This window comes from Pteropus alecto, unplaced genomic scaffold (assembly GCF_000325575.1).
Source record: "Pteropus alecto unplaced genomic scaffold, ASM32557v1 scaffold92, whole genome shotgun sequence".
NCBI lineage: Eukaryota > Metazoa > Chordata > Mammalia > Chiroptera > Pteropodidae > Pteropus > Pteropus alecto.
The window spans coordinates 6678314-6692608 of NW_006432447.1; the positions used below are offsets into that span (position 1 = coordinate 6678314).

Below are 14295 nucleotides of genomic sequence, written 5' to 3' on the forward strand. Positions count from 1 at the left end.
GGCTTGGAAAAAAAATGCCAAGATAGGGACAGCAAATTGAGGCCTAGTATCCCAGAAATGGCTGAGGCCACTCCACTGCCTCCAGGGACCACAGCTGGACAGGAAGTTTGTTCACAGTGCAAACTGTCTTATCTCCTAGCTCAGTGAGGACTCAGCCAAGATGCAGTGATCCCTGAACAGTTCTTGCTGTGTGTGACTGATGCCCAGAAACCTCAGCACCCAGAAACCTCAGTGTCTTTATGAACCCATCACATCTAGATCAAACACACAAGGAAAACAGCGTAGCAGCCAAGCTAGCGGCATCCTTTTTTCCCTAATTGAGATATAATTCTCATACCATTAAATTCACCCTTTTAAAGTGTATAATTCCATGGTATTTTACATCACAACATCCATTTTAAGCCAGCGGTCAACCAAGGGTTATCACCAAATGCTCCATGTAGACCATATGGGCCATATAGACACAGTTGGAAGTGGTGTTTGATCTGGTGCATTCACACTTGTCAACTCCTATTTCTCGGGATGACACCTGATCTTTCTATAGCTGACAGTCTCCTTCCACCACACCTCCTCTGGGCTGCAGAGAGGACATTGTCTGCTCTGAACTAGAGCCCTCCACCATCTTACCCCCAGGACAGAGCGGAGGCCTGTGAACTCTGACTGCCCCCCACCCCCCTACCCACCACCACACACTCACTGTCTGTTCAAGGTTTTCTAAAATCCAGGAGCATTGGCAAGGGTGGGTTGTTTTGTGGTGCCTGAAGTTTATATAATTTAGGGAACTCTCTTTAAGAAAAAGATTGCAAAATGGCAAATATAAAATTAGGTCTAGAGTCTTGGAAAGGGCTTGTTCAAGCTAACGCCACGAGGTATAAGCTCCATTAACTACATGATAGATCTGCATCTGGGCACTGGGCATCTTTTCTCCCCAAAGGAATGAAGTTCTGGGAGGCACCTGTGACTTGGTCATCCTGGTCTCTCCCAGGTGAGTCTTGGAGCTGGAGTTTTCCTCCACCCGAGGCATATGAAATGGCTGCTCCTGGGTACCCACTGTAACCCTCTCTCTAGGAGCAGACATCCCCACAAGAGGGCCTGGAGTCCACTGGGGAGATAATACCACGGAGCCTGGACAATAGGGCTGACTAGCTGGCCAAGGATCAGACCTGTGGCCGGCCCATGTCTGCTCTCACCCACCAAGCAAATCTCCAGCCCCAGCCAAAGTTTGGGGGGCTGAGACAGGGGACATCTCCCAGTCAGCTCTCTGGGTGCTCTGGAGAGCCATGCCACTCTACTGTGGCAGGGACACATTCCCCTCTACTCTGAGACCTGTCAGCTTTCAATTCTGAGCGGGCCAAATGCCACAAACTGTCCTCAGATAAATGCCTCTTGTGAGTCCAAAGGCTCCTACCTGAGGCACATTCCAGGTGTGGCTGGGCAACAATTTGGACACTTCCCTGCACAGGTTTGTCGCTTCTTGCATCAATCTGGCCTTCTTTTTCTAGCTCCAGGAGGCCCTGCCCAGTCTCTCCTCTGCAGGCTTTGCTTGCTCAACACAACGCGCTGTGGAAATCCTCACAGCATGTTGCATCGACAGCAAAAAAAAATACCAAAATCTCAACCATAGGGTGACTGACTGCACAAGCCACAGCTCAAGTTTGCTCTGAAAACTATAGTAAGCTTATTTCATTTAAAATAAAGAAAAATAGTCTTCCTTTCCAGCGGCTTTTCTCTAAGATTTGGGTTCTTTGCTCGGCAAGATTGACTTCTCTTCACTCTATCCTACTTCTCTGTAAGAGGCCTTGTCATACTTCCTTCTTTTCTTCTTTCCTTCATTCCTTCATTTGTGTTGCAAATGTTCAGCGAGTGCTTGCCATGGTCCCAGCACTTTGGCAGGCACTGAGGTTACAATGATGAATAAGGCAAATTATCTGTCAAACATCTTTATGTTCCTATCATCTGTTTATCTTTACGCCCCACACTGAGGCAAGTATAGAGGTGCTCATAAGTGCTGGCTAAATGAGTATTCTTGACAAGAACTGGCCCCTGTCTCCTCTACTGGCTCTGGGTTCCATCACCTTCCCATGCACACTCAGCCACACAGGTAACAGACGGATGGCTCTGAGAGCGCTGTGGTCTCTCTTACCCCTTGGCCTTTGCACATGCCATTTCTTTTCTCTGGAATGCCTTTCTCATCTCTTTTCTCCTCTCTTGGCCTATTTAACTCAAAACTCATCCATCAAAATCCAGCCTGAACATCCCTTCTTCTTGGTGCCTCCCCTCTCCAACTTCCTTTATTTTCCCTAAGACCAGGAGGGGAAGAGGTGAGACTCGCAGAAGGAGGGAACTCTTGTTGGCAGACATCAGTCTGTGGCACTACTTGGTTGAGAGGGAGCAGGTAAGAAGATACAACTGAACTTTTTCGATTATACAAAGATTACTCCTTGTCCCTGTGCTGGAGTCACAAGTGGCCCTGAACGCTGTCAGGACAGTAGCCTCTTAGTACGTTGGCCAGAGGGCCGTCTCCTTGGCTAGATCCCCACAGTTCGCTGGTGATGGAGAACAAGCAAAGAGATTCTGTGGGTGGAGTCTCGAGGTCAGAGAAGGAGAAGCTGAGCCGGAGGGCTTGGGTCGAGGTGGAGTGGAGTGGTTGAACACGCAGTCGTGGGTGTGTGAGGCCAGAACCAGCCCTGCTGGATGGCTGGCCCATGAGGCAGGCCCAGGCTCTGCCAGCCACGTGGCCCCCAGCCAACGCCTACCGTGGGAACAGATGGTGGAGCCAACTCCCCCATCCCCCACCCCGAGAGAGCTGTTCCTGCATGGCTACGCCAGCCCTGGGCTCCGTCTGGACATGGACCAGGGCAGGGGCAAGGCAAAACACTTTTTATCACGGCAGCAGTTCTCAGCCATACCCTATGGTACTTGCGTCCCAAGAAAAGCTCATAGGGGTTCAGCTCATAGCAGGAAAGGGAGTATTTGCTGCCTTCCCATCCACATCCAGCTGGTGATGCTTCACCCTCTCAGACCACCCCTTCCATATTCTGTCATTCAGCAAATATCCACTGAGCACCCACTGTGTGCCAGACACTATTCTGGGTGCTGGGGAGATGAGAGAACAAAGCAGACAAAAATCCTGCCCTGTGGAGCTTGCATTCAAGCAGCAGAAGGATGTGGGAAACTGAATACATTCTACAGAGTATGTTAGAACAATGATTCTTGACCTCTCTGTGGTAAAAAGCCAGTTCATTTTTTCTTCGATCTGCATTTGGATTTCTCAGCAATGTCAGATTGCTATAGATTCTATAGTATCTGTAGTTTTTAAATTCTTACTCTCAATTTCTGCACTCATGACCCCTCACGGTGCTGGCCCATACTATGCGAGAAGGCGATGAGACCTTAACGGGGAAACAGGAGGACAAGAGAGATGAGGAGTTTAAAGCAAGATGGTGGGGCTGGGGAGAGAGTTGCAGTTTTAAAAAGGTGACGCCTAAAAATGTGACATTTGAGCAAAGATTTGAAGGAGGTGAGGGAGTGAGCCACATGTGTATCTGAGGAAGGTATGTTCCAGATAGAAGCTTTAATAAAAAGAGTTTTATAAACTTGGACTTTGCCTGGTCGAAGCCTTCTTTAGGGTTGAGGGGCAGGGGCAAGAAGTGAGGGAGCATTGTAAGGGGGAATGAAATGGGGATCCCTGGGCAGGGGAGGCCCAAGGATCACCCCCTTGAATCCTGTGGGGCTTACAGCTCCCGGAGGTGGCTCTTGCACCCTGGCTGGGCCTGGGGTAATCCATAGCCCCTCAGAGCTCCGTGCAGCATGTCAAGCCCAGGCAGGGCCTCCCTAGAACCGCTGTGATCCTGAACGAGGCACAGCTTCTCTGTACATGGTCTCCTCCCTCCTTTCAGAACCATCCTCCTTCATGAGCCAGCTCCCAATGAGGGTCACCCAGAACACCAAACACAGGCCATTCTCTTGATAAAAAGACATTTTTTGTCATGCTCAATGCATCTGCCTCTAACTGTGAACAGAAGAAGAGCTTCTAGGCCAGGAAGTCGAGCCCCATTCCTGTGTCCACACACACACATACACATAATTCTTGGGAGCCTGCACCCATACTAAACACATAGCCCCAGAAATGCACACATGCTCCCTGCATGTACACTCACTCTCCCTCCAGGAGAGTTTCTACTAGGAGCAAACACCCAGCATCTGCAGTGAGCAGCAGATAGACAGATGGGGCAAAGTCATACATCCAGGTAGCTCCCTCCAACACAGCCTCAAAGGAACAAGCAACAGGCTGGTCCCCTCACCAGCAGGCCTTCAGGAAGGCAAGGCTGGGGTGGGGTCAGGTTTGGACAGATGTCAGAGCTCCTGGGTGCTGACTCAAGGCTAGGAGCAGACAGCCTGTGCATTCCCGACAAGTAGGTCACCATGACGAGAAGTGCTGACCTATATGCAGAGACCTAAGGTTGACTGGAAAAGACTTGGGGAAAACCCAGGGGTCATGGGGCAGCAGGTGTTAAAGAAATGTTGCTTTTCATTCCAGCCCTTCAGTTGCGTCTATACAGCAGCGGGGAGCAAGTGTCAGGGGTAAATGCTCTTGCTGGGTGCAGTGTATATTGAGAGAGGAGCGGGGCAATGTCTCAGGAGGCACTCAGCATGAAAAGGATGGGAGGCAAGTGAACACATCACTAATATTGCTATTGTTGAGCACAGCTGGGTGTCCCTCCTATATTATGTTGCAGGATACAGCCCTGCAAGTTAGATAGGATTGCCACCATTTTATAGATGAGGAAACTAAGGCTCGGAGGAATTAAATAAATGATTCTAGGTCCCCATCTAAGAAGGGCAGAACCAGCATTTGTGTCAAGGTCTGTATGACTCCAAAGCTCAGACTCTTTCTATATCCCCATGTTGAAGCCAAACTTGAATTTTAAACTGTCACAAGCAAGAGGAGCCTAAGGAGACAAGATAACTAAATGTGTTATGGTATCCTAGATGGGATCCTGGAACAGAAAATGGATATTAGGGAAAAACTGAGGCTATTTGAGAAAAGTATGGACTTTAGTTAATGATAACGTATCAGTATTGGTTCATTAATTGTGGCAAATGTACCATACTAAATAAGATGTTAATAATAGGGAAAATTAGGTATGAGGTACACTTGGGATAATCTTCATAATAAAATTCTGCAAAGCTAAAACTGTCCTAAAATTAAAAGTTGATTAAAAAAAACAACAAGACTTGCATTTTTGCCAGAAGCAAGAGACAGAAGATAACTTATATTCCAAGGTACAGCCTGTACCAAAGGCCTAGAGAGGCAAGGCTGTGGAAAGTGCCTCGCCTCCTTTTCTCAAAATGAGAGGCCGCTTTGGACTTTGTACCGTTGAGTTCCCATCACCTGCACAACTTGAAATACAGACATTAATTGCAGGGCTATTATGGCCAAAGCCATGTGAATCCCCTTCCTAAATGGGGCAAAGGGCACTGAAGAATGCAGAGTCAGACGGAAGTTCCGGGTGTGCTCTTGGGCTCTGCAAACCGGCATGGATTGCTGAGGCTGCAGCAGGGCGATCTCGCTGGGTCTGCCCGCTCCTCCCTGACCATACGGTCTGGCCAAGCTGATGTCTCTGTTTTCTCAACTTTTCCCACTAAAATGTGGCTTTCAGTGTACAAGTCTTGCACTTTTTTCTTTGTTAAATTTATTCCCAGGCATTTCATTCTTTTTGATACTATTATACATATCATTGTATTTCTGATTTAATTTTAGAACTGTTTACTGCGAGTGTACAGAAATAGAATTGACATTTGCATATTGCTTCTGTCTTGCCACGTTGAAGAACTCGTTTATTAATCTTAATGATTTTTTAGTGGATTCCTTAGGATTTTCTACGTACGAGATTATGTCATCTAAAATAGAGATAGCTTTACTTCTTCCTTTCCAGTCTGGATGCCTCGTATTTAATTTTCTGGCCTAATTGCTCTGACTACAACCTCTAGTATAATGCTGAATGGAACTGGTGAGAACAGATATCCTTTTCTTGTTCCTGATCTCAGGAGGAAAGCATTAAGGTTTTCACCAGTTAGGTATAATGTTACCTGTGGGTTTTTGTAGATGGTTTTTACTAAATTGAGGAAGTTCTCTTCTATTTCCAGTTTGCTGAGTCTTTTCATCACGAAAGGGTGTTGGATTTTACTGAATGCTTTTTTCTGCGACTATCGAAATGATCATGTGGTTTTTGTCATTAAATCTACTAATATGGAGAATTGATTCATAGGTGTGAAAATAACCTTGCATTCCTGGGATAAGTCCCACTTGGTCATGGTGTAGAACCCTTTTTATACGAATTCATTTTGCTAGTATTGCTCTGAGAATTTTTCCCACAGGAATACAAGCCAAGGACGGCTAGGGCCACATCTGCCCGGCTCACTGCAGTGTCTCCTATCCCTCCAGCAGTGCCAGGTGCAGCGAGTGCTCCATGAGCCCCAACAAATGAATGAAAAGGTGAATCTATAAAACACAGGCTCTCATGAGCCTCCAAAGAGTTCCTGGTAGAAATAGTAACCATTCCATTATCACAAATGTCTGAGTATGTATAATCCTTGTAAACCACAGAGGCAAGGGAGATTATGAAAAATCCAAACTTAGGATGAAGCCCATCCCAGGTGAGGGGACATTGGGCAGCTTGGTCCACCAGTCAAGGGTATCTCACCTCGAGGCCCAGACTTGGGAGATAGAAGGTTAGGGGGACTTGGAGTCTTCCCTCCACATGCAACTCCTCCCAGCATGGGGAAACATAGCAAAGTCTCAAGGTGGTGACACACACTCTAGGGATCCTGAGAGCAAACACAAGATAGATGAGTGGATGTGTTATGGACAGCAGGGTCTTGTCTGCTGTGGTCCGGGTGGAGAATTGTGGAAGCTCCGGCAGCTGAGCCTGTCCTGGTATTAATACAACTTCTGATTAGGTTTTTAAGCTCATCCTGAAACCAGGGCTTTTAATCTGAACCTCTGGGAGCTGGCGTGGAGGTTAAATGAGATATGTATGAAGAGCCCTTAGCTTCATGTTTGGCATAGAGTAAGTGCTTAGTATGTGGGGATGTAATTATTTTTATAGTAATTTTTATTATTTATAAAATAATTCTAAAAGAAAGTCCACTGACAGCCAGACTTTCTCATAGCTTCATTTTATTCTTAACTTTAAAAATCCCTCAGTAGATGCCACTTAAACCAATCCAAGACTCAGAGATCATGAGGCACTCCTACACCCCACCTCTATTCCCCGTAAGAAGCAGCAATCAGGATTCCGCCTTCACCTTTTACCTGGCCACAGACGAAGGCTTCTTCAGGACAAGCAGGAAAGAAAGTTTCCCTTGTCTCCCTGAGTAGTTGCTTTAGGGGCAGGAAAAGCTGCCCTTCCTTTTGCCCTATCCATTCCCCGACCATGTGTCAGGCTGGATTTTGACTCCCACAGTACGAACAGTCGAGTCACAACACAAAGACAGTGCCACTAAAGGGCACCACTGGAAGAAAGCTAGGCCTGGCCAGACAGCTGGGGTGGTGGCCCCTGCCTGCTTGTGCTAAAAGTAGATCCCAGTTTCTTCACTCCCTATGTGGTGGGAATTCATCTCTGGATTCTGGCATTAGGCCTGAGCTGTTTATCTTCTCCATACCAACCGTATCAGAGCAATTCAGTGAATCCATCAAGAATGTATTTGCTGCCCTTTGAACAACCAGAGTGCTTGCAGAGATGGCCTTGGGCCCTTCCCTTCTAGGAAGGGGACCAGCAGAGTGAGCTAGGCCAGGGCACTGGCCTGAAATGTCCCCAAGATCAGGACCAGCTGTGTCCCTCAACACAGGTGAGAGCTGAGCACCTTCTGTAGGACTACATCCCAGACCACCTCATAGACTCTACTGATGATGTGGATTCCAGTGTGGTATCAGCCAGAGTTGACTGAGACCTTGATGGAAATGGAAAAACAATCATAGGAAAAGTAGAGAGAGAACTGAAGCATTAAGAGAACATGAGGTGTGGAGGAATGAGAGAGAGTGGGGTCTGGAAAATGAAGAGTCTGGCAATGAAGAGGCTACAAGGGACTATTTGGAGGAAATTTTCACAGCTAGAGAAGGTCTCAAGGTTGTCTGTACAAGAATGTTCATTACAACATTGTTTATAACAGTGAACAATTGAAAATAAGTTCGAGGTCCAGCCACAGGAGAGATAGATAATAAGTTATGATTCAGCCAAGTGCAGGTGAAAAACTGACAGCTGAGGGTGGGAAGGAAGAGATGAATAGGCAGAACATAGAGGATTTTTAGGGCAATGAAACTACTCTGTATGATAACGATAATGGTTGATACATGTCATTACACAATTGTCAAAACCCACAGAATATACAACACCAAGAGTGACCCCCAATATAAACTATGCACTTAGGTTGATTATGATGCGTCAATGCAGTTCATCAGTTATAACAAATATGCCACTCTGGTGAGGGATGTTGATGGCGGGGAAGCTGTGCAAGGGGTGGAGGCCAGGCATATATGGAAAATTTCTGTGCCTTCCTCCCAATCTTGCTGCGAACCTAAAACTGCTTGTAAAATAATAGACTCTTAAAGAAAAACAAACAAACAAACCAACCCTGACAGCTCACAGGTTTTGTCTGGCTTTTAAGGAGAATGGGATTATTTGTCAACATTAAGAAACTGAGAAATTTTATGGAAAATGAAAGCCAGATGTCCAGTTTCTCTTGAACACCAGAAACTCCAGCAATTCTCGGCCCTCATTTCCACTTGGCAAGGCTTTGGCTGGAGTAAGAAGCAGCTGCTCCCTTAAATGAGGAAGTCCCTCCAGGTGGCCAAGGTTTCTACCAGGCCAAAGTCAATTATGCAGTTTCATAAAGTCTCTATCAGCTTTGGGTGTAGATCTCTTGTTCATGCTATTTCCTGTGTTTGGAACATTTCTCCTTTACTCCCAACCCTTTGCCCTGCTAATTACTTTTGATCCTGAAGGAATTATCCCAAATGTCACCTCTCCAGGGAAGACTTCCCTCTCTACCCCAGACTGAGTTAAGTCACTCTGTTTTATGTTTTTGTGGCATCCTTGTAAAATTCTACACTGCTGTCACAGCAGAAGTATTTGTGACAACTCTCCCTTACAGAAGAATTCCACTTAATAAATATAGAAGGAATGAGGAAATAGAAAATCATCATGAGAACACCAGATCTCTGCAGGCAAGATCCACCCATGGATATTAAACTTAGTAGGCAAAAGTTCAAGAAGAAACATATTTGCGTAATTTCAAAATATCCTTCCCAAAACAAATCTTTATTAATGACAAAGGGGAATATGGTAATTTTAGTGTGGAGAAACCTGGCAGATTTCACTTCTATTAAGTGACCAAGGTTAACACGCTCAGTTAATGAGACATATTGATATCATGTGCCTCCTGATATCATGCAATGAAAAGGGTACGCCGCCTCTGTGGTATCCTTTCTGATAATGCATAACCTCAATCTAATCATGAGAAAACATCAGACCAACCCAAATCAAGGGACCTTCTACAAAGTGACTGACACGTACTCTTTAAAAAAGTCTCAAGGTCATGAAAAAATGGAGAACTGTCACAGATTGGAGGAGACTAGGAAAACCTGACAACTAAATGTAATAAGAGACACTATATTAGATCCTGGAACAGGGAACAAAAAAAAAATATATATATATATATATTTGGAAAAAAATGTATATATATATATATATGGAAAAGAAACTGTACTGAATAGTACTGCATCGATGTTGATTCCTTAGTTTGCAGAATTGTAATATCATTGTGGGAGGTGTTAATATCAAGGGGAGCTGGGTGAAGCGTATGTAAGAACTCTGAGTCATATTTGCAACTCTTCTGCAAGTGTAAAATGGTCTCAAAATAGAAAGCCAAAAAAGTATTTGTGTAATTTTTTGCTTGATGCCTGTGTCCCCTGTCAGGCTATAAACTTCATGAGGACAGAGACTGTAAATGCACTGGCTTTTCATTATTGCATCCCGGAGTTCTGTAAAATGCCTGATGCATAGTGGGTAGTCAATAAATATGAGCTGAGTAAATAGACTCTTAGTTATTGACACAGAAAAAATCCATGGTATATTATTGAGTGAAAAATATAGGACACAAAATGGCACATATAATACATCAACATTTGTGTGAACAAAGACAATAGAATTTACAAACCAATGTTGACTGTGGCTGTCTCTGGATGATAAAATGATGGGTAACTTTTCTCCTCTTCTTTGTATTTTGTTTTATTTTCTAGGCATATTTAAAGGTTCACAAACTAATTTTACGTGCAGAAAAAAGTGCATGTGGACACACGCACCCCACATCTTCATTTGAGAGAAAGCCATGAGCATCGTTCCTGGCACACCTGGAGCCAGACCTCTAGGGCTGGGCAGAAGATGCACGTGTCTGAGCCTTGGGCAATGGTGACCCAGCTGAATGGAGACTTCGGCCAGTACAGGGAGAGGTGCCAAAAGAGTGAGTTAATACCCCTCGGCTTCTCAGCGTCTGCACTCAGCTGGTTAGCACTCTCCGAGCAAAACTTTTGAACCAGTATATTCATTTCCTAGGGCTGTCATAACAAATTACCACAAGCCAGGTGGCTTAAACAACAGAAATTTATTCTCTCACTATTCTGGAGGCTAGAAGTCTGAAATCAAGGTGGCAATACCCTCCAAAGGTGGCCATATTCCCTCCAAAGGCACTAGGAGAGAGCCTTTCTTTGCCTCTTCCTGGCTTCTGGTGGCCCCTGCCAATCCTTGCTTTCCTTGGTTTATAGTAGCATCAGCCAGCCCCAATCTCTGCCTCCATCATCACATGGCCTTCTTCTTTGTGTTCCCTCTGTGTTGCTGTATCCAAATCTCTCTCTTCTTTCTCTTCAAAAGACATCAGCCATCGGATTTAGGGCTCACTCTAATTCAGTATGACCACACCTTAACTTGATTACATCAGCAAATTTCCACATAAGGTCACATTCACAGGTTCTAGAGGTTAGGACTTGAACGTATCTTTGAGGGACTCACAACCCACTACAACTAGGAACTGCCCTTTACTGTTATCTATTATTGTGGAACATACCACTTAGAAACTTAGCTGTTTAAAACAACAATTGTATTTGCTCACAATTCTTTGAGTCAGCAATCGGGGCTGGGCTCATCTGGGAGACTTTTCTCCTAGTCTCACCTGAGTCATTAGTGTGACTACAGTTTTCTAGTGGCTCTATGGGGCTGGAAGGTTTAAGATGGATTTATTCACATGTCTGACTTTTGGTGCTGGTGGTAGTCAGTCAGATGGGCGTCGACTGCAATGGCACTTGTCTACGCCATGTGGTCTCACACACTCCAGCAACCAACACAAGCACATTCATACACAGTTTGGCAGGTTCAAAGAGGACAAGAGTAAAAGCTGCAGGGCCTCATGAGGACTAGGCTGCTGCATTCTAAGTGGTCAAAGCTAGTCATGGTTAAGCCCAAATTCAAGGGGTAGGAAAATAGACTCTATCTTTTCACAGAAAAGGTGGCAAAGGAGCAAAGCATAGGGATGGGAGGAGCTATTGAAGCCATCTTTGCAAACAATCTACCATAGGCTCCAAGTTCTGGGAGGATAAGGTGAAGAGACGCAGAGCTTGCCCTTAAAAAGCAAGTGTAGCCGCTGACTGTGATGCACTGAAGAAAGTGCCGTGTGTTAAAGGCACGGGAGAAACCAGTGCGTTTCCTGGTGTGTGGGGGAGGAGGTAGTAGGAAGTGGAAACTGAGCAGCCCGCTTACCCTCTAAAGCCCAGATCAAGAACCCTCTCATCTTCATCCGATTCTGGATAACGGCCCCCGTGTCTTGGGGCCCATATAGCTCTAGTCACAACTCAGATATTCATTGTTATGAATCATAGTCTAACCCTAAAGCAAGGATGACATGATCTCCAATCCCCAAAGAAGCAGCTACGTCCTCATGTACAATACTGACCAAGGCAAGAGAAGATTTTCAAATATGAGAGCTGGTGCAGGAATGGGCTTGGGCTTCACCCTTGGCAGAGTCCCCTCTTCCCTCCCTCACAGGCAAACATTTGCTCTTTTCTCCAGTGACTTCCCAGGAGAGGTCTAACTGCCCACATTTCTGTGGGAGGAAAGCCTCCCAGGGCGCACATGTCATATGCTATACAGACGTGGTATCTTGACTACTCTTATTCACTGTGTGACTTTAAGCCTCTTTCCTCATCTATGAAATGTGGGAACATAGGCTTTTGTAAGAGCTCTTGAGAATGATTTACAAACACTCTAGAAGCTAGACCACGTGTTGCTCTTCGCTCATTCATTCATTCACTCATTCACTCATGCAATGTTTAACGTTATTTTGTCTGCCTGGAGCAGCACCCATCTCCTAGAATCTGCTCTTTGCTCTCCTCCAACCATGTGCTATGAATGAGAACTGTCATCTTCTTAAATACCCTACTCATAGTGGGTAGTCCAAGGGTGGATAACTGCCTTAAGTTGGGCCAATAGGCAATCTTCCCTGGTATTTTTAAGTGTATGAATATAAAAAGGTAGCCTAGTTTGCCTATGGGTTTGTAGCTAGAAAGCTCTAGAGCAGTGGGGACCTGGCCACCAGATGGGTGAGCACACTGCAGGAACTTGCAGGCTGAGAAGGGAATTGCTCGAGAGAGGCTGTTACCATGAGATCCTCAGTGACTTAGTTAAGAGTGTGACATCTGGATCCACTCAGCAGTGCACTGACCTGGCAGGGGGCAGGGGGGAGCTGTGGGGTTGCAGGGAGGAACTAGTTGGGGGTCAGAGTCGCTCCCCTACTGGAGCAACAAGTGCAAGATAAGTGAGACAGCTGAGTGATGGGGTGGCCTTTGAGTCCCACGTGCTTGAGGCAGAGGGACCTGGAGTGATTTACCAGGTGAAGAAGAATGAGAGGTAAGGCTGCAGAGAGTGTCCAGACCTCATTACAAGGGCCTCATAGACTGAGGCTATAGTTGAATGCCATCCTGATTGCCTAGAGGGCACCAGGGCAGGATTGGGGGCAGGGAGTGGAAAGGCCAGTTTTGCATATTAGGAGCAGCTGGAGACTCACCCCGCTGGCTTGCCATCCCCACTCAGAGGCCCACAGTGCTATGCACCCTGCTGTTTGGCAGCTCTGGCCTCAAGCTCCCACCGGTGACCTACAGAAGGAGTGGGGGAGGAAGCCAGGGGCCCAGCATGCAAGTTGCCCATGGGCAGCTTCACTCCTGGGGCCATTCACTCCAGCAGATTTCTTGCTAGACAGTGACCATGGAAGGGATCAGGCCCAGGCTTGCCCATACCCAGAACCCCTGGGCATGAGAGGAAGCATGACCATTGGTTCTTGGGCCTCGCCCAGAATTGAGTCCCCTTTAGCAGCCCATTGGCTTCTCAAGGTGCTGGTCCTGGCCCACAACCTTCCCCATTCTGCCTGGCCCTCCCGGTCCTGGCTTCCCGTTGAGCTGATCTGGTAGAGCTAAAAGGCCCCAGGGCCCATTTCAGGCCCTACCCTTACCTTTACCTACATTGGTATTGCTGCCTACCTCCCACGTCAGGCTTAAGGAGGAGCTCACCTGGGCCTTGGCTCCTCCTTAGCTTCTTGGAGCTCTCTGTGTCCCCATCATCTGTCAGGCAGTCTGGGCTGTGCTGTGCTGCTGAGTACTGTCTTCACCCTCCCTGCCATGCCTAGCTGTGCATCTGCCGGTGATGCCCAAGACTCCGGGAGGCCCACCGCAGCTGAGGGCCACACCACTGCCTGTCTACATGTCTACACAGCCCCAGCAGGAAGAAACCAAGAACACGCACAGGATAGGAGGTGGGATTCCGCCCCCCCCCCCCCCACCCCCGCCCGCCCCTTCCTGCCTTGCATAGGCCTAGCGCCCTCTCATTTGCTCCTTATGACAAGGCCAAGCCACAGTCTGTGGCGCTTCCTGCACACTCCTGGATGGGAGATTTTCACCACGTGGGGCTGATGTGGGGACAGGTGATTCATCACTTTCGGCAGCAGAAGGCTGACACATTTTACAGCTCCCCAAAGGAGAAGGAGGGAGGGAGGGAGAGGGACACCAGGAATGGGTCCAGAGGCGGGTGAGGGGGAACAAGGAAGCATATGTCCAAGCATCATTTTCAGCACCTCCTCTAATACTGTGCTAGGCTTGGATGCAGCAGCCCTGCAGTGGAGGAGCTCAAGCTGGCTGGATGCAGATGAGAGAAAACTCACTATGTGTAGAGCAGGTGTTTCTGTATCACCCGT

The 14295-nt window shown here is 46.8% G+C and overlaps 1 long non-coding RNA gene across 1 annotated transcript; it reads right to left on the bottom strand.

Moving 5' to 3' along the window:
* Window positions 1-10645: 10645 nt before the first annotated feature.
* LOC107195341 lies at window positions 10646-13859 on the bottom strand. The gene is made up of 2 exons (XR_001516467.2): window positions 13616-13859; window positions 10646-10922 (listed from the first exon to the last, which is right to left on the bottom strand). It is a non-coding gene; the product is annotated as an uncharacterized LOC107195341 (long non-coding RNA).
* Between the last annotated feature and the right edge of the window lie 436 nt (window positions 13860-14295).